Raw genomic sequence first — 20268 nt, 5'->3', positions numbered from 1 at the left:
CTGAAAGCGTGTGGCACACCATGGCTATCTATCGAACCGGCCGTAGCAAGAATTTTATCCCAGTGGGATGAATTAAAATTGCATTTTAAGGCTACTAAAGATCGGTGTTACAGAGCGGAGATGCTTTATAATAGGCCTACGTATTCAGATGATCAGAATCGACTCCATATGTACTTTTTGAAAACAATTCTTGGTGAGGTGCAACAGACAATCAAAATCTTTGAGAGTGAAAAAGCAAATCCCGTAAAAATGTTGTTTGATGGCTACGTTCAGTCCGCCAAAGAATTCTGTTGCCGACGGCAGCAACAACCGACCAAAGCTACATAGATCTCAAAATAAGAGATCACCTTAATCCCGTCTCCTATATCGAATATCTTTTTGAGTCATATGTGCAGAAACTTCCGGTAAATCATAATGTTAGTATTGCAGGAATAAAAAAAATGGTGTATTGATTTTATCGTAAAGTTAGGAAAAGAAATCCAAAAAAGACTTCCAGCCAAGTACAAAGCTTTAGAAAAAAATGACACTCTTGAGTGAGGAAGAAGCTTTAAAACAATCAAAAGACACTTCCTGGCAGATTAAAACTGTGTGTCCGACCGAGACTCGAACTCCGGACCTTTGCCTTTCGCGCGCAATTGCTCCCCCAGGCTGTGGCTAAGCCATGTCTCCGCAATATCCTTTCTTTCAGGAGTGCTAGCTCTGCAAGGTTCGCAGAAGAGGAGCTGTAAAGTTTGGAAGGTAGGAGACGAGGTACTGGCAGAAGTAAAGCTGAGTCCGGGCGTGAGTCGTGCTTCGGTAGCTCAGATGGTCATCCGGCACGGTAGCTCAGCGTGTTCGGTCAGAGGGTTAGCTTCTCTCTGTAATAAAAAAACTGAGTTCATCGATCAACTACGAACTTAACCGGATGTCTTACGACGTCCGCCCCGAGCAGATGAAACGAACACAAGTAGCCGGCACGGTAGCTCAGCGTGTTCGGTCAGAGAGCTGGATGGCCTCTGTAATAAAAAAACTGAGCGGAAGGATCAACAAGCGGACTTCACCGGATGTCTTGTGACGTCCTCAACGAACAAACACAACGATCAACAACGAACAAAATGCAAAAAAAAAATAATGGTAGAACACTTGCCCGCGAAAGGCAAAGGTCCCGAGTTCGAATCTGTTTTAATCTGCCAGGAAGTTTCATATCAGCGCACACTCCGCTGCAGAGTGAAAATCTCATTCTGGAATCAAAAGACATGCCATTAACTAAACTTGTTAAGGAAATGGGATACTCTGACGAAAAAATTGACAACATCTTGCAACAGTGGCAAACTATTCACTTCGTTGATTGGAATCCGGTGAGCGAGGACTCTATTAGCTTTTGGGCTAAAGTAGCCGAATATAAAAATGCGATTGGAATAAACACCTTCAAGGATTTGAGTGATTTCGCTATTGCTGTTCTATCTTTACCACATTCAAACACCGAAGTAGAAAGGATGTTTAGCTCCATGAATATCGTGAAAATTAAGTTTCGGAACAGACTTTCTGAACAGATTGTAAATTGTCTACTTCTCATCAGAAACCAACTCAGGATTAAAAACATGAGTTGCTCGACTTATGATCTCCCAGAAGATGTTATTAACCAAGTCGGCAAAGGAAGACCAAGAGAAACTGGAGAGGCTTCAACTTCTTCTCTAACCCCTAATTTGACTAGTAATAAGACGGTAGTGACGGTATTGCGGACGCCCCTGATCTTGACATGGCTGACATTTCTCAATTGTTACAAATTATTCAACGTTAAGTTCAATGAGTAGTACAGCCTATTGGAGGCTATAACGATATGTTTACGTAATGTGCATACATAAACATACAGTTACAAATGTCCCCGTTCGTAGTCGCTAATTATAACAATATGTTTAGTTTTGTGCTATAACATATAGCTATAACCAGCGTTGGAAGTATATTTGCGAATGCCGACCGTGTGCGGCTGTTTCTTGTTGGATTGTCTGATCAGTCGGAAGTTGCATTGCAGAGGAGAGTAAATGCCTATTCAAAATATAATTATTTTTGGATAGCTCAACATGAATTTGCTAAAGGACTGTAGTTTATCATGCATTTACCAGTAAAATGTTGCGCGGAGAAAATATTTCGCCGCATACAACTTCCGTCCGATTTCGACGAAAGAATTCGTGATTGTGAACTCTCTATTTGGCAGAAAAATAAAGAAAATTAAATAACTCCATGAAGGAGTGAGACATAGATTCTACACTAAATAAATAGTCCATACACCAATTCCATTTAAATCTGAATTTATGGCAATTAATAGATGAACTTACACTACAATGAAGAATTTTAACATGGATGCCGTTTTGACTGGCAGTTCTCTTGTCGTAATGACAATAATTCCTTTGCCGTTTTCACATACACGTCGCACAATAAATTTACTGCTATGCAGTATTGCACCTTTACCTTACACTAAAATAATATTATTTTTAACGATAATAATACGGCAGCAAGACATCCGACACAAGTTGCAAGAGACAAGAGAAGAATGAGTAACTGTTCATCGAGAATATCTCGTACATAAAAAAAAGTGTAAAAGTGTTCTTCTTCTGTCCGTTTTTCGCACCGCGATTTTCAAAGTCAATAACTCACTGAATCTCTGACGGCGTTTCGACAATAAACAAGTTACGTCACCTTTTACATTCTCGCAACATTATTTGCTAACTGTAGCTGTTGCCGAGCGACTGCTCGATTAGCGAATGATTTAAAATGATGAGGCAGTCACATAATGTTACAAGGCATAGAGACCACGGTCAAAGTGTGATACCTCCAACAGGTAACTGCCACGCCGTCCTTGAAACCAGCAGCTGCGTATGAACAATACCGCCGAGGCGCACAACGGCACGTCACAGTTTACATCTAAGCAATGTAGCGCCGCGCCGACCAAAACAAAACTCTGCTCCACATATATCAAGCCCACTGATGCCAAGTTATTTCCTTTTACTCGCAATGCCAATCTGATTTAACACCAGTGCACATATCCTATGAAATTATTCGCCAAGTCATCAGTCAACAATAAAACAACCAGTGTTCAATATCACCAGCTCCAAACTGTCAAGCATATTTATTTGATAACAACGATTTCCAAAACTAATCACATCTACATTCATCTCAAAAATATTATGCCAGGCCTAGCACAGAGCCAGATAAATTATATTGCACTATGTAAATACAACATAGTAGGTTCTGCCATCACATAAATTACCTTTAATACGACTTTCCTTTCCCGGACTGCGACGTTACACGTGGTTCTGACACTGATACACTGAATTTGTCCATATTTTACGTCTTTTGTAGCTAAGCAACACATGAATGAAATGTACTCAATATCAGTTTCCATCATATGACAACAATGAGAAATTACTGATATACCAATAACGTCAGTTTTAGCGCCAAGAATACGACTGTGATTATGAAAGAAATTATAACCGCGCTTATTTCAGCAGCAAGAATTTCAAAAGAAAATTTTACGGCATTTATTCTACGAAATTTTTATGTGACCAGCTACTTTAGTTACGCTTCTGATATGCACCAATTTTGACGACATAAATTATTTCTTCAGATCTGAAGACATCACACTAGTGCTATTTATATATTTTTAATACTTTTCAGCTATGTCTGTTTTTTTGCTACTTTTCAGGAAATATGACACTTGGCATTTGTCTTGCAGAAGTCGTTAGTTGCATTACCAGCAAATCTCAATTTCTGCTTCTTTTGGTTCTACATGCCAGTTCACATACCTACGGAAAACACACCAGAGCTTTTACTTGCCACATTTCTATACAAATTTCTTGTTTTCATGGTTTCTTAATTACTCACCATTTTATTAGGTAGCGACGTGCCCGGTAGGGAAAATCTTGCAATACGGTTCTCTTACAGAAAGTTTATGCCTTGTACATTTTTCTGTTTTCATATGCATGTGCGTGAAAACAACAACTGAAAGATGCACGATTTATTTTGACATGTGTCCTGCAGATCACATCCCTTGGGTAGTCTGACCGCTGCAAACTGTAAGTCACACTTTTTTTCCATAATAAGAATTTGCATCCTTTGGTATACAGCCTCTGCTTTGCTATTTTGTCTTTGCTGATACCATGTAATGTGCTATTTTCAATGACGCTATGCTACTCCACTTTGCCATTAATGCATATTCAATGAAAGATACTATTACTACTGAAGTTTACGATATTTGTTAGGTTAGTCACTCTGTATTTTATGATGTCTCCATGTTTCATTTATGCCCAGACTTGTGCCCTAGGTTGCTACATATTTCTTGTACTTAAGAATGTCACTAGTATACTTACTTTCATCTATGTAAATTTAAGAAATCAGTGCACCCTATAGCTCATGTCCATTGCGTATACTCATCCACTTAGTATATTTTGCAGAACCATTGCACCAAAGTCTTATTGTATCCAAACGAGACATTATGCTCATAAATAGAAGCACATGAAAGTGTGAAATGTGCCACAAGTAAAGGAGTGCAGGAAATGCATTACATAGAAAGCGTGACATAAGCAGCTTATATGGAATACTAAACACCGTTGACACTTCCTGCACTGTTTCTGGCAGGCCTTTGTTAACATTTTCCTGTTAGCGTACTAGGTAAATTAGAAAGATTGCCTATGAAGATTTAGGATTAAGGATATTTTTTATCCGCATTTTGTGTTAGGTATAAGAGCTGCACCAGAGGTTTTGGAATAATGATGGAATGTTGATGTTTAATGATTGCTCATGCCCTGAGCTGCACACCAATAATGAGGGTTATACTGGTATATTGATGATTTTTCTGTAATGATATTGTATAATGTTAATCTGTATTTTGTGTATGTTGTGCTCTTTCTAGGAAAATCTTTCTTACCTTGTGCCACATGATTGGAGGTGTTTGTGCGAGACTGTCACAGAAGCTTTGCACCTAAAAAAATTTTTTTCACCATTCCTTATGATATTGCATTCGATAACTGCCTTCTTATGTTAGCATATGACTGATTTTTCCAGGTTAACAATCACATTTCCAAGTTACATATTTCTGCAGATCACCCTCACCATTGCATATTTATCTCATGATTACTGTGATACGTTACATTTACCTAGTAAGTGAGCTATATTGCACTTAGTACTCCTGTCTTTATGCTTGCATATACTACAGTCACATTCTTTATTTGCTTTGGCCACAGCAACTCTTGACTCAGGACGAATGATGATTGACTGTTAATCAATTTCTTTTCAGAAAAAGTGCACTGCCCTTATCAATCATTCCCACATCCTTCCCTGTAGATAAGCGCATTGTTAGAGATATAGGTCATTTAATAGATATAAAATTATGAAGCCCCGAGAGTACTATACCACCTATAAATATTGTGTCTTTACTCATACAATGCCATAATTTGATTTTATGATGCTATTTGTCTAATATGTACTCATACAGGCAATACAGAGCCATACTTCTAAATAATACTGCTATTTATGCACTTTGTTCTTGTAAAAGCCATATTGAGTTATATATTCTCATTAGGCCTTTGAGTGCCATATAAAATTATAAAATGATATTTTATGATACTTTCTCAGCTTTGATGTTTATCCCGTGTAAAACTAGGCCACTTTGAGCCACAAAGATGATTTAGGTAATATTATAGCTATGGAGGTTGGTATTTATTTCATGTACTAATCCGCTCTGAGCCAGAAAGATGATTTCAGTAACATTTTAGTTATTAAGATCAGCATTTATTTTATGTATTAGGCCACTTTGAGCCACAAAGATGATTTCTGTAACATTTTAGCTGTTAAGTTCAGCATTTATGTATCTAGGAAGGCCGCTTGGAGCCCCAATAATTTTATAGCTATTAAGGTCAGCGTTTATGTATGTGGGAAGGCCACTTTGAGCCTCTGATTGATATTTTCTATACGATTGTTTTAAATATTAAGATTTGCATGTACTCCAATACAAGGCAACACTTATTGATTTTGCCTTATTTAGAGTTCACTTTCAATTCTGTCCATTCCCTCTTATATAAAGCATTTTGCATCGTCCATTCTGTAATTTCATTAGGATACTGAAGTTTTTCTGATCAGATAGATTACTCGATGTTGACATAGCTAGAAATGGTCATGTCCCATTACCTTACCTTTGCTACCTTTTCATACCTTCCATTATCTGGTTCATGGTATTGGAGGAATTTATAAGTGGTATTCGTACTTCAACATGTGACTATATATGTCTTTTGGATCTGAGAAAAATCTCCACTGTCAGGATCAGTGATGATGTAGGTCATCAAATTACCGATATTATTATGATTGCCAACTATGTTGGTTGGTAATCTGTTGCCAAGTACCTATTGTATCTCTCTACATGACTGAGGAAAATTATATACTGAATGTAATTCGCAGTATTCACTACTCCGTTGTTGAATCTCCAAAGAAAAAAAAAGAAAAAATATTTGATCTTATGGGGCAATCATTTCAGCATACTCGTACCATTACCTTGACTATTAGGATTGTATTCTGATTTTGCTTTACATGGTTAATTTGTCATACACCTTGTTCACGAGACAATTTACTCATAGTATCACCAGATTGTGATTAATACTAGTGCACCTCTCAGTTGTTTCACGTTTAATGATGTTATACAGCCAGCTTTTTTCCTTTTTTGTACAATCATGACATGTTGCTTTATAATGGTCCTTAGGTCTGTACTCAAGATTTCTACTTATCAATAATGAGATAAATTTACCAAACATTTTTTGTACAAGGTAATTCCAAATATGTGCCAAATATGTTGAAACCCGACTGGAGAATTGTGAAAGGAGTCTGCTGGGATACACTTGTATGTGGCATCCGAATATGATAATAATACTAATGTAAACTAAAATGAAACTATGATCTTATAAACGCTGTATGTCTCTGATAGGCTTTATAAAGCAGATCGTTGTCTGGGCGATCGCAGAGCCAAAGATACTCTTTCTGGTCTGATAAGGTGAGATTGTAGTGTCGGAGTAAGAGAGCAGTGCGTCGCTATCTGTGAGTGAAAGAGGATGGGGTAGGCAGTTTTTGTGGTGTGCTCTGTGAAGGCACCAAGTGTTAGATTATAATGTATGATATACGAGTACATGGACGATAGGAAACAGAAATGTGAAGATGTTAAATATTTATGATTCTCGTTTTTCCAGTGTGTTAGTGTATATTAAATGGATGATAATTTGTAATTGTTGAGTAACTCCAGAATGTACATAAACTGATTTGATGTAAAGGCTATTTAGATGTCTCCCATTTGTAATGTTTCTAAGAGTTGTTATCACTGGTAGATGTAATCTGATAATTTGTATTTATGCTTTTATCGTGAGGTTAGATAATATTTGCTGTATAAATCTCCTTGTTTGTGAATCAATTAGGACGTAATTTTTCTGCGTAATGTAATTTCAATTGTCTGATGTTTTGAAACGCCAAACTCAGCTTGCAATACAATTACACCAAAAATGTCAGTGTTAGTAATTCACCATAGTGAGTACCTTAGTAATTCACCATAGTGAGTACCGCCTCCCTGTCCAGGTCGTATGTTTTTCAAAGACATTGGATTTTTCTTAAATGTTTTCATTCATCAGCCAATAAAATTTCATGTGCATTTCGAAGTATTACGGCCAGCATTGCCCACTGCTGAGCCTGTAGCTAGTGTATTTTTTTTTTATGAGATACCAGAATATATGGCATTCCACCGTTGTTGGTTTAGAGGTAAAAAAACTTAATTTACTTGTTATGTCCACAGGGACCAAAGTTATCAGTTTTGAACAGGGGCAGAGGATTCAGTGCCTATGGAGCTGAATGTATTTTGTAGTGATTGTATTTTTTATTGGTATTGGGAGTTGCATTGCCCAATCAATGCGTGTAAAGCTTTTGCTAACAGTAACACAGAGTAAGTACACCACTTGCAGTTACAAAACGCTACGCGATAGCTCCAGTTCCTCAGTCACGCATTCATTCAATGTGCCACAAAGCAGATCGAGTAAGACAATTTCATTTTTTGATGTGCACAGGCACTCAGTTACGTATCTTAAAGGAAAATGTTTAAAGAACGTTACAGGTAAAACGACGGGTGCAGTGCTGCGACCCAATGCCAACCGCCACAGATGAACTTTGGCACCATTAGCGTCTTATACGCGTCCTTGCCATCACGCATTGAAAAAGTTATTAGAGCCCGTGACGGACCCTGTGCCTAGCAGGCAACAGCACATGCACAAATGCTGACCGCCGTGACTGAAATGCTAGTCTTTTCTGGAGAACATACTAATGTACATGTTCGGTGAATGTGAACGTCCTATTCCTAGTCGTTCAGGATGTTCCGCTTCTTCTGAACATGAGTGTATGTTACCAACATGTGGTAGCATATGAGCTATGACATACGGCACAAATGTGGGACGCAATGTAGCCACTCCACACTCTTATAGTACCGACAATCGTGGTATAGTTTTTCTTATTTGAGAGCTGCGGAGGGCAGCTCCCGAGAGATGGAGGTTGCCGTCTACATGAGCGGTCTAAGCTAGCAGAGTATAGCTGTCTTGAGATCTTGCCAAATTCTCTGTGACTGCCAGCGAGTTGACTCTCGGCGACGTTTACGCACCATGTATTACTCGCAAAAGCTCTCCGAGAGTGAAAACTCTCACCTCTACACCTAGCTAAGTTTCCTTTACAAACCGTAGAAGCCTGTAATGGTAACTGTAAAACATTATCTAATAAAGGAAGCGCCCTGTGCACAAAAGTTGAAGTGTAATGTATGCTACATCTATACTCGATAACCCACTGGGAAGTTTCTGATAGGTGGTGCTAGCATGGTACCACATTTTTCTTCATATTACAATCGCATATGCAGCTCAGGAAGAATAATTGCTTGAATTCCTATTTGCGTGCAATAATTAGTCCAATTTTGAATTATGATCCTTATAGGAGCGATACGAAAGGGGAGGAACTACGTAGATTCTTCACTTAATATTGGTTCTTGAAATTTCGTAAGAAGCTTTCACGTGACGGAGTCTGTCATCAAGAGTCTGAATGCTCAGCCTTTTAAACATTTCTGCGACACTCTCCCGTTAGTGAAACGAATCTGTGGCCATTCGTATCGCCTTTCTTGTATACATTCAATATCTTCCGTTAGTCCTACTTGAACAGTATTCTAAAATGGAAGACACAAGCGATTCGTAAGCAATCTTCTTTGTAAACTTAGTGCATTTTCGCAATGTCCTACTAACGATGAAATCAGGTTTTAAATAAGGATCGTCTACGTTACAGCATATTACGGACATTTAGAAGTTGCGGATACTCAAAAAAACTAAATCTTAAGAACCGAAGTTTGCCACATGCCTTACCAACAACCAGCTCTGTGCGTTTATTCCGTTTCATACCCCTACAAATTGTTACCCTCATATATTTGTCTGAGCTGACTGAGTCTGCTTGTGAATCATATTGTGATAACACACTGGTGTCCAAAATGAAGCAACAAACGGAAATTGTGTGTGGTTGCTTTTATTTTGCCACAGAACAGCGTAAACAGTTGGTAATAATGTAGAAACAATATAGAGTACAGAACGTAAATAACTGCAATGTGCCTGACGGTAGACAAAAGTGGTCTTCGTTTTTTTTCAAACTTGAACGGAGTTGCACACACATTCTGACAACTGGTTAATGTGTTCGGTATTTGGTGTGACCAGCTCTGGCTGCAATACAGGCCTGATAATGCAGTGAACGATGTGATCAACCTCATGTTGAGGCAATAACGCCAATTCTTCCTGCAAAGCTGCTCTCAAATCTTGTTTGGTGGATGCTGACGTGATGCAAGTCGTCTCCCTAGTGATTCCCAGACATGCTCTATGGGATTCAAACCGGGAGAGCGAGCAGGCGTGCAATACCTTCCTTTTACAATCAGTCGCCCGTGCTCTATCAGGTCGAGCCTTGTCGTCCATCAGTGCAAAGTCTGGGCTCACAGCACCTCGCAACAACCGCAGATGAGGTCCCAAGATCTCGTCACGATACCTGACAGCAGTTAAACCTTGCCCTTTCACACGTACTATTCCACGAAGAAGTGTTCGAGTCGTTGATATAATCCCTGCCCACACCATTAGGGATCCTCCTCGACATCGGTCTCTTTCCACAATGTTTGGGTCCGGAAATCGTATTCCACGTTCACTGCAAACGCGAATCTGTCGAGAATTACTCTCCAGACCAAATCGGGACACATCTGTGAAAAGAACATAGGCCACACATTTCCTCCGTCCAGATGGCATATTGACGTCTCCCTCTGTAGACGTTCCCTCTGTGAATAAGCGTCAGAGGTATACACACAGCAGGCCTCCGACAATAAAGGCCACTCTTCTAAAGCCGTATGTACACCATTTGCCTCGATATAACACGCCCAGTGGATGCTGCGCAGTCAGATGCCAGTTGCCGTGCAGTATGGAGGCTGTAGCGACGGGCCCCTGCAGCCATATAACGGTTTTCTCTTTCTGCAGTCACGCGTGGTCGGTCCTACCCTGGTCTTTGGGATACAGTTTCAGGCTCTATAAAACGTCGCCACAACCGAGAAACAACAAAACGATTCACGTTAAGCCATCGGGCCACATCGGTTTGTGACAGTCCTGCTTCCAATTTTCCCATGGCCCTCCATCGCAGAGATTCTGGTGCGCATCTTCCCTGTTCCATATTCCCGGCGGGGTCAGGGATTTTCTCCGCCTCGTGATGACTGGGTGTTGTGTGATGTCCTTAGGTTAGTTAGGTTTAAGTAGTTCTAAGTTCTAGGGGAATGATGACCACAGATGTTAAGTCCCATAGTGCTCAGAGCCATTTGAACCATTTTTGAACCCTGTTCCATACTAGACCGTCTGTGACTGTGTACTGTAGCCGCCCACCGTCGCTCTGCTGTAGTTCTCCTGTCTGACGTAAGATATTGATGTTGTTATCTGGTGTATATGCTGGACTTCTCGTTATAACTTGCATCAGATGGAGCAGCCACAAACGTCTTCAGTGCAACGGCGACTAAATTTCGGGTTTTCAAAATAATAATTAATGTTGACTTTTGGCAAAGTCGATCACTCTTCATTTGTTGCTACGTTACCGACGATAAGACAGTTAATAACGTCTTTGGATGTGAGTTATTATTTCAACTTCCTATTCCCAACGTTGCTACTGATCCGCACTATTTCTGGTTTTGTTATATTTCTATCCGATTGGAAATTAAAATTTAAATAGCTTTTAAGTCACAATTTTCTCTTCGTAATATTTCATAATCGAACCTTCCGTCATCCAGAGATACAGTTTGCAGCTTGCCTATGACTATCGTTGAATAAAACATACGCTATTATGGAAATTTTGTATTAACAGCATTTAATAATAATCAAACGATTGTGAATGATTGCGTTTTGTATATAGGGACAGGAGGGTCGATCCTACACTTACTATAAGGAATTACGGAAACTAAAATGCCCATGATTTTTATAGTTCGTCACTCAAAGGTATTTTAGCAAGGACTACTTCGATACAGTCATTCAAACTACGTACGCTTTTACATTCACAAAGCTAAGTGTCCAACTCCGTTCTTATATTCAATTTAACGTCCCTTCGTATAGTCCACAGATCCTATTATTGGTTGTTCGGCATGTAATAGAATTTAATACTGAGCGCTACTTTTTCTCGCGCCCTGTTCCTCAGACATTCTTCGTCAGTGACCTTACGGCAGAAGTCTGTCCCTATAAATTAGCTATAGTCAATTTTCTTGCAGTTTAACAAAAATGCGTAGAATATCACACAGAAATTATAGTATGTCGCACGCCGTAGCTACGTAAACTTATTCAGAGCGCATAAAACAAGACAAGAGAGATAACAATACCCGTGCTTGATTTATAGAGTAGAATTTAGAAACAAAAGTAGCCGCATTGAACCCTTTTTGATTTCTCCGAGGCGCTAGTTTGCTGCGGGGTTTTTCTGATGAGAGATTATACACTACTGGACATTAAAATTACTACACCACGAAGATGACGTGCTACAGACGCGAAATTTAATCGACAGGAAGAAGATGCTATGATATGCAAATGATTAGCTTTGCAGAGCATTCACACAAGGTTGGCGCCGGTGGCGACACCTTCAACGTGGTGACATGAGGAAAGTTTCCAACCGATTTCTCATAAACAAACAACAGTTGACTCGCGTTGCCTGGTGAAACGTCTTTGTGATGCCTCATGTAAGGAGGAGAAATGCGTACCATCACGTTTCAGACTTTGATAAAGAACGGATTGTAGCCTATCGCGATTGCGGTTTATCGTATCGCGACTTTGCTGCTCGCGTTGGTCGAGATCCAATCACTGTTAGCAGAATATGGAATCGGTGGGTTCAGGACGGTAATACGGAACGCCGTGCTGGATCCCAACGGCCTCGTATCACTAGCAGTCGAGATGACAAGCATCTTATCCGCATGCCTGTTACGGATCGTGCAGCCACATCTCGATCCCTAAGTCAACAGATAGGGACGTTCGCAAGACAACAACCATCTGCACCAACAGTTCGACGACGTTTGCAGCAGCATGGACTATCAGCTCTGAGACCACGGCTGCGGTAACCCTTGACGCTGCATCACAGACAGGAGCGCCTGCGATGGTGTACGAACCTGGGTGCACGAGTGGCAAACCGTCATTTTTTCGGATGAATCCAGGTTCTATTTACAGCGTCATTATGGTCGCATCCGCGTTTGACGACATCGCGGTGAACCCACATTGGAAGCGTGTATTCGTCATCGCCATAATGGCGTATCACGCGGCGTGATGGTATGGGTCGCCATTGGTTACACGTCTCGGTCACCTCTTGTTCCACTTTGAACAGTGGACGCTACGTTTCAGATGTGTTACGGCCCGTGGCTCTACCCATCATTCGATCCCTGCGAAACCCTACATTTCAGCAGGATAATGCGCGACCGCATGTTGCAGGTCCTGTACGGGTCTTTCTGAATACAGAAAACGTTCGACTGCTGCTCTGGCCAGCATATTCTCCAGATCTCTCACCAACTGAAAACGTCTGGTCAATGGCGACCGAGCAACTGGCTCGTCACAATACGCCCGTCACTACTCTTGATGAACTGTGGTATCGTGTTGTAGCTGCATGGACAGCTGTACCTGTACACGCCATCCAAGCTCTGTTTGACTCAATTCCCAGGCGTATCAAGGCCGTGATTACGGCCAGAGGTGGTTGTTCTGGGTACTGATTTCCCAGGACCTATGAACCCAAATTGCGTGAAAATGTAATCACATGTCAGTTCTAGTATAGTATATTTGTCCAATGAATGCCCGTTTATCATCTGCTTTTCTTCTTGGTGTAGCAATTTTAATGGCTAGTAGTGTATATTGGTAATTTTAATTAAAACTCTTTCAATATTAGAAATACCTTGCCCCTATACGAGAATAAGCCTGATAATACTTCTCTCAAATAAAAGAGCGGTTATACCCTCCCCCCCCCCCCCAAATGACAACAATTTGCGCTCACCTGCACAGCGTTGTCATTCTCACCCTTAACCATGATCTTTATATTTCCCCGAAGTTAGTAAACAGTCTTAAAGTCGCCTAGAAGGGGGAATGAACTTATATTTGCTCATTTATCTGGGGATTTTAATGTAGACTGTGAGGCTAATCCTCCTGACTTTTGCTGCACCGAAGTGCTGGTGATTGGGGAAAGGGGGAAGGTTGATGGTTATGCTACGTTGTCCTTTTTAAGTGTTTATACAATGGTTCTTACAAATAACATGTTTCATAATACCGTCATAGATTTTTACTTAGTATAATTGGTTCATGTCTATATTATGCAGAATAAGTCTACCCATCATAAATAAGTACCTGCATTTTGGATATAGTTCACTTAGATACTGCATCGCTAAATTATACAGAATGAGTCTGCTTCTCATAAATAAGTTCAGTACAAGTATTTTACAATTGCTTGGAAGTTGTCTAAAAGAACAATCTTCGGTCTTAAGCTCGATAGCGTTTTCAGCTTACGAACCCCGCGTCGCCCTTCGCTTGAGGCCCCTCCGTGCGGTTGCACAAGGGAAAGAAGAACCAGTTTTCGTGAAGCCCTCCGCGCAGTTGCACCGGGGAATGCGCAATTATTTGAGATAGAACTCATCTTTTCGAGCCGCCGCTTGAAAAGGCTAGCGACTCAACAGAATGTTGTTAGCATTGTCTGCAAGCGGACCTCAATTATTTGTTCGTTGCGTCAGCGCTGTGGCGATACCTGTAAGACACCGCTAGCCCACGCCTCTCGCGGTGTGCGTTTAACCCCATTTAAATGATGCGCCAAGTGCGCGCCCAGCGGCTGTACGATTAATTAAATAATCGGCGTGCTAATCACAGTTGAAATCTCTGGTCCAGAGGGACGTGAAGAGGCTGTGGTCCAGAGGGAGAGTAGAGTCAGTCGAGTCTTGTTCAGTCTTAAGAGTCAGTCGAGCTAGAAAGTGTCTTGTGAAACGATCATTCTGTGGATAATATTAGTGTGATGATTTCTTTTATATATGTTGTGTTGTCTTCTTCGATGAGTAAAAAAAAAAATATAGGTAAAATAAATTTTTGTGATGTCCATCAATAAGTTCATTCCAGTAAAAATAGAACCACTTCCCTTCACCTTTATTTACCCTTTTTTCTTTCTTTCCTTACAACAAAACAAAAACAAAAAATTACCACCCTCCCTTTTTTTTAATTCCGGACATCACAGCGCCTCGGAGAGATTGTTGCCAACTCATGTACCCGCCTCTTTTTATGAACTGCGGAATACTTGAGTTCAACTGACTATTTGCTGATATGTCTCTTCTTATAATTATTAACAGCGGTAAACACTATATCTTGACCACTGGTGCATCTGATTTCTTCTTGCTTATTGACAAAGTACTTATTGACATCTTCTTAAATTTCATTGCTTTTTAATGTATTCCCATCAAAAAAAGTTTTGCATCACCCCGGTTCCCAGAAATCCTGAAGACAGACGTTGATTGCCGATATCATATGACAGACACAACCCCTTTGACTGTTCAGAGATGTCACTAAACCCGCCCAAATATGTAAACAACCTTGCATAAGCAGCGCCTATTAGACGGAGGGGGTCCGACAGCTGATCAGTTCAAGGCATTCCACCAGGAAGGAGGTGCACGGTTTGTGTTGTCTGTAGTTCAACCATGCCTAGACAGTCAATACAGCGTTTCGATCGCGTCCTCATTGTTACTGTGTGTCAGGAAGGGCTCTCAACAAGGGAAGTGTCCAGGAGTCTCGGAGTGAAGCAGAGCGATGTTGTTCGGACCTGGAGGAGAAACAGAGAGACAGGAACTGTCGATGACATGCCTCGCTCAGGCCGCCCAAGGGTTACTGCTGCAGTGGATGAGAGCTACCTACGGATTATGGCTCGGAAGAACCCTAACATCAACGCCACCATGTCGAATAATGCTTTCGTGCAGCCACAGGACGTCATGTTACGACTCAAACTGTTTTTCTGTACAGGTTCTGGAACTCTCGGAACCGACATGAAGCAAAACTTTTTTTGATGTGTATCATGGCGCTGTTACATCGGGTTTTATTTTGCAGATGTTGCCCCTCGCAGGTTTCTTTCTTAGTATCATCGTCAATCTTGACACAAGCAGCTTTAGACGACCATCTGATTATTAGGTTGTCGTTGTCGCAATCTTCTTAATGTCTTGGTCCCTAGCTGCGTGCAATTTTTGCCCAACAGGATACGGGTACAACATCTTGAATCTCGTTTCGTGTAGAAGTTCTCTGCTGCGGCTTAATGTGCTCTCGTCCCATCAGAGAATTCAGGGGGCGAGAACACGTCGTTTCGACCACCAGATAGTTGTGGCAGCCGCGGCATGTTATCTCGCCCTGTAAGATGTAGCAGACTGCGTCGGTGTGTATTATCGTCCCATCAAATAAATTGTTGTACAGAGTTGACTCTCGAAGGAAGTGGTTCCACATAACTCAGTCTCGTAGATAGTGTGTATATGGAACATAAAATTTGTGCATATATACGGTAGCAACAACTGCATCGCTTAAAGACAAAAGAATAACAACTAGTCACATTTAAAATAGTTATCACCTTAAGTGCTCGTGAGCTTCACGAAACAAACTCCATCATAGTTATTTTTGACAAAATCACTCACGACACTTGTCTGGAACACAGATTCTAGACCGTCATCTATTAAATACATAACCACAGGCTCTTTTTATAGTAACACTCACATTAACTACATTTAGAAATTGTGCAACTACTTACGTGAGCAGATTCTGCCCTTTCAGTTCTACCAACGTACAGTCACAACACATAGTCAATCAATGTCCTCCGTCACGATCTCAGATTCTGTCCTTTCGGTTCCAAACATGTAATGAGAAGAAGTTTAATTAACCACTTCCTGCGCGTCACGAGCCCAGATTTTGTCTTTTATTCAGTTCCGAACACCTAACATGTATGATAACGACTGGCCAAGCTTCTGTCTCACACATTCAGTTACGTTTACCTTTAAACTTGCAGTCACACATCATCAAATCACTAAGTGTAGTATGAAGATTCTGTCCTCAAGCCAGTTCTTGCTACCAGATCAATCACAGTCGGTGATCGTATGTTGCAAGATCTCACACAGTTTGTTCCATTGAATAGGACGAACCCCCATTAAACACGAAATAATTGACTGTTAACTTTTAGGACAATTGTCCTCGTGCTACATACCGAATTACTGCTTCAGTACTCATCGTGCTTTTACATATGCTGGCCTCATGAAACTGAGTTTACAATTGAGGCATTTATTCAACTTAATTCTGGCACGTAAATTCACTAACAAGGCAAATAACCATACGTAAAACATACAGTAAGATAGTTCTCTTACATTTACATGAAATCGCACAAAAAAAATGACTTATTCTAAAGCCACTAACTAAACTCTTCTTTCTCGTTCTATTATCATTCGTAATATTTCTTCAGGTCTTTATCATGGACAACCCTTTGACGAGCCACCCTCCCTCCCCCCATTATGGACATTTCCCAATATATAACTATCCAGATGCGGAATCTTAATTACCTTATACGATCCGGTGTATAGATGATGCCATTTTTTATTCATCGTCTTCTCCGCAGATGACTTGGCTTGTTTTCGTAACATTAATTTATCATTCAAATTATATGTATTAACTTTAATTAGTTTCCCATCATACTTTTGTTTCCTTAACATCGCAGCTTTGTACAAGACTAGCTGAACTTTACTAATAAATACATTTCTGCCTATTACGGGATCAGGTATTCTCGGTACGTTCTTAATCCAGGTCCAGGACGCTTCCTTGTGGAACATTATTTCTACAGGACTACACTGGGTGGATGAATGAGGCAGTTAGTTATGGATATTTTCAAACATAACCTACGCATTCTATCCATCTATACTGATTCTTCTCTATATATTTTCTAAGGAACCTATTGAAGTCACGGAATACCCGCTCCACGGGCAATGCCTCGGAATGGTAACGAGATACAAAGATTTGTCTTATATTTAAATTATCCACACATTCATGCCAGGCTTCACTAGCATAATACGAAGCATTATCAGTCAATATAGCAGTGGGTTTGCCTAGGTGTGTAATGTAGTAACTTACCAGTTTACTTAATGTAAGTTTGGTGTTAGTAGATGGTAAAGGATACATTCGTAGAAACTTCGAAAAAACATCATAAAATGCTACTACATATTTAAATCTTCCTTTCGCCGTTTTTAATGTCCCTACGACGTCACATGACACGAGTTTAAGAGGTTTTGACGTTATTATGGGCTGTAACCATAGTTTCAAATACTATCCTCTTCATGTTGAGAACAAAACAGTATTGTTTCAGTTTCCCCGAACACTTACTGGCTCTAAAGTGTCTCCACGAATAATGGGTATACCATAGAAGACGTGGAAACATTACCGTTAGGATACACACTCTCCATCTTTCTTCCCCATCCATAATCTTACGAAACAGAATATTTGGATGTGACTTATACTTTAGCATATGTGAATTACTGATGTTATTCCGTAGATTACAGATAATCTTACTCCAGTATGGGTCCCGTTGTTGTAACTTGGACATATTCTTACATAAATATTCTATCACGTTCTTAAACGGTACGTCTTGTATAACCGTTAATTTGAAATTCTGATTCGGTTCGATTAGCTGAGCCTCATCACCACTGCCTTGAGGTAACGCAGATAAAGAGTCAGCATTAATATTGTCTTTACCTTTAATATATTTTATTTGTATCTGGTATTCCTGTAATAGTAAATCCCATATCATTTGCCTTGAATGAAGAATTCTGCACGTCATAAGAAAGGTCAAAGTCCTGTGGTCACTATATACTATACTCTTTTTGCGTATACAAAATATCTAAACTTATTGAGAGCACACACCACGGCTAATACCTCCCACTCAGTTGTAGTGTATGCTCTCCCTCAGTTGGAAAGTGTACGGCTTGCAAATGAGATGACCTTAATGCCTTCCAAATTGTCAGCCTCTTTGACTTGGAATAACTTGGCACCTATGCCCGTTGCTGATGCGTCCGTCATAATACAAAATTCATTACTGATGTCAGGATGACACACGAGATTAGCCTTTTACAAAGCTTTGAGTATATCGTCAAAAGCTTTGCTGCACTCGTTATTCCATTTTAGAGGCACTTTCTTTTGTAATAATCCCAAAAGCACATCACTGTTTAGTAAGCGATTGAGTAAAAACTTTCTGAAAAAACACGTCATACCTAGAAAAGATTTTAATTGTCCTTTGTTTGAGAATATGAACAATTTCTAACCGCATCCAATAGGTACGAACCCATCCGGCTAAATAATATGCCAGAAAATTTTTATTTTATCTCAGCCAAATTTAGATTTTTCTAGATTGGCTGTTACACCGTATTCACTGAACTTATCTAACACCCTCTTCACAAAATCAACGTGCTCTTCCCAAGTAGTAGTGGCTATTAGCGAATCAACGACGTAAACGGTTACTTTCTCTCGTAAATCGTAACCTAGAGTCGAGCCCGGTGATAAAAACACCTCCACTTACGATTAGCCCGAAAGGCATCACTCTAAATTGATAGCTACTTCCGGCAAATATCAATGCAGTGTATTTTCTAGAATATTTACCTAGTTTAGTTTGCCAATAATATGATCGGAGGTCAAGAGAAGTTAAATAGTTCATCCCATGAAAACTCTGCACTAATCCTTCTAAATTTTCCGGTCTGGTACGTACAGGTTTGATGATTTTATTAATATCTCGGGCGTCCAAAACAAAACGCAAACTACCGTCCGATTTATCCACAGCTACTAAGAGGCTGCTGTACGGAGAAGAGGAAGGCTCAATGATGCCCCAGTACAACGTACGTCGAGTTTCCTACCCTATCTTTTCCTTTTTTTGCCCAAGGTATTGAGTATCATGCTTTACAGAACGTCTGATGAGGGTATATATTCATCTCGTACTCATAATCCTCTATCATACCAGGTTCTTTTTTCTCAAAAACATTAGCAACACTCCGAAGTAGAGTATTTTAGCTTCATTACTTCTTATTTTAATTTGATTATATATTTTGTTTTGAAATGGCAGTTTCCGCACTAGCAGTAACTCAACAACCCCTCCCTGATTGTTTAAGGAACACACACCCTTTGCATTGTCGAGCGTTGCGTCTCGTTCACTCATAAAATCCCATCCCCAAATACATGGGTAAATTAAATTAGGAGCCAGAAGGAGACGCTACTAAGTCGTTCTCGTTGCGCTACTATTCCTACCTGTACTTGCGCCTGGGTACAAATTGGGTTCCTAATGCTCCAAACTGCAGTTGGCTACCAGTAATACTGGCAAATTCTGTTTGCTATTCAAATATTTATAAAGTCTCATATTCAACACACTAAAAGTTGCGCCAGTGTCCAACATGATGCTAAATTCTTCATCTAAGATTTTAACTTTAACATAGCTTGCACCACTTCAACAGGATTATTACCTAATTTTCCTGAATTATCTATGAGTCCTGTAATATCCATAGCATCATTTTACCTCAATACATACGCCTTTAAGATTTTATTGCCTCCCGTCTCTTCGGCAGCTACACTGGAAAGGCCCAGGGCAGCTGGGTTTAGTTTGTCGCGTCTTTTTGGTGGTTACCCGTTTCATCGAGTACCACCACTCGAACCCGAGAATTATGACAATTCCACTCATTGTTAC

The sequence above is a fragment of the Schistocerca gregaria genome, chromosome 6, assembly GCF_023897955.1.
Source record: "Schistocerca gregaria isolate iqSchGreg1 chromosome 6, iqSchGreg1.2, whole genome shotgun sequence".
In the NCBI taxonomy this organism is placed as follows: Eukaryota; Metazoa; Arthropoda; class Insecta; order Orthoptera; family Acrididae; genus Schistocerca; species Schistocerca gregaria.
The sequence above is the reverse complement of the archived record's forward strand: the minus strand, read 5'-3'. Positions refer to the sequence as shown.